Source organism: Amphibalanus amphitrite, unplaced genomic scaffold (genome assembly GCF_019059575.1).
Source record: "Amphibalanus amphitrite isolate SeventyFive unplaced genomic scaffold, NRLGWU_Aamphi_draft 002731F_arrow, whole genome shotgun sequence".
Taxonomy (NCBI): domain Eukaryota; kingdom Metazoa; phylum Arthropoda; class Thecostraca; order Balanomorpha; family Balanidae; genus Amphibalanus; species Amphibalanus amphitrite.
Genome location: NW_024884113.1, coordinates 1 through 1,465, shown reverse-complemented (window position 1 = coordinate 1,465; position 1,465 = coordinate 1). Strand labels below are relative to the sequence as shown.

The 1,465-nt window shown below is 45.4% G+C and overlaps 1 non-coding gene across 1 annotated transcript; it reads right to left on the bottom strand.

The window, feature by feature from the left end:
- Nucleotides 1–555: 555 nt before the first annotated feature.
- On the bottom strand, nucleotides 556–642 carry Trnastop-uca. Its single transcript has one exon. It is a non-coding gene; the product is annotated as a tRNA-Sec (tRNA).
- Between the last annotated feature and the right edge of the window lie 823 nt (nucleotides 643–1,465).

Here is a 1,465-nt window from a genome sequence, read left to right as displayed (position 1 = left end):
TTAAAATCTTGGAAAGTTTTTGCCCAGAGGGTGGAATCGATCCAATATGACTTTAGTCGTCTACAGGTTTGAAGGTAGATCGGTGCTATGTTGGGAATGGATGGAAAGCAATGGTCGATGAAAATAGACAGGCTGACAGTATAAATGCAGCAAAGACCTATCGTTAATCGTTACTCTAAACCGTCATTTATCATGAATCGTTAATCGTATATCACTTCCTACATGAATCGTTAATCGTTAAATCGCCATCGAGCATGACGATTTAGAGTAACGATAGAGTAAAAAAGTAGTCTCCCAGAGGATGTAATCGAACCACTACGAACTTTTATCGCATACATGTTCGAAGGTAGAGTGGTGCACCAATGTTTAGAATGGTAGTTGAATGCAATGATCGTTGAGGTTGAAGGTTGAAAAGCATGCAATAATCGTTGAGGTAGAAGGTTGAGAAGCATTGAGTGATCGTTGAGGTCGAAGGTTGAAAAATATGCAATAATCGTTGAGGTAGAAGGCTGAAAAGCATGCAACGACCGTTGGGGTAGAACATCGAAAAGTTTCCGCCCAGAGGGTGGAATCGAACCACTACGACTTTCGTCGTCTACAGGTTTGAAGCCTGCACACCGGACCTCCGATGCTCATCTGGGCGGGTGAAGTCGCCTCAAACGTGCCTTATAATACACTGACATGTAATCTGTTCTTGTTGTAAGTTTCAGACAACTTCCTTCAATATCTTCAACAACATATATTCCTGATAATCCTTTCAGTACCCACATAACGTCAAACCTATTTCCCCTCCGATCTCTGCCTCCTATTTCACGATATATTCAACCGGTTTCCTGATAATCGCAATGCAAGCGGATTCGTGGCCACCTAGCGGTAGTCCGATGAACTAACCCGCCGGGCGGGCCGCTGCCGACTATACAGGCGATGACTGGGCGCTTTTGAAGTCGGGTGGACGGATCAACTGGCTTGACGACTGGGGGTGGCGAGAGGCTGGGTGGGTTGGGAGTCCGAATCGAATGCCGTTCACGGACTGGGATAAAAGTAGCGGGGATTAGCCTTAGTTTCACTCGTAAGCAGCAAGAACCAAGCCTTAGTAGTTAGTTTACGCTCTATTCCTTACCAAAATGAGAGGGCCAATTCTAGTCCTCTCGGTTATGGAACAAATACATGATTCACAATGCCTACACAAGTACGTTGTACCTGGTCAGCAGTAAAGCCAGTAATGCAGACCGGAACACTTAAACAAAGGTTGATGGGGGGGGGGGGGCAGTCCGTGAACGGCATTCGTTGGTACAGTCCACAGCAGAAGTAATGTGTGATTTCAGTCATGGGTATGTTCTGCTTCTAAAGCCTAGGAACGATTAGCCACTGCCAGACTGCAACGAGACTTTAAATGTAGCTTACATGTATCTTCACCCTTGCAGCTACAACTTTATCTATTGACGTCTTCTTTTCAATCAGTCCG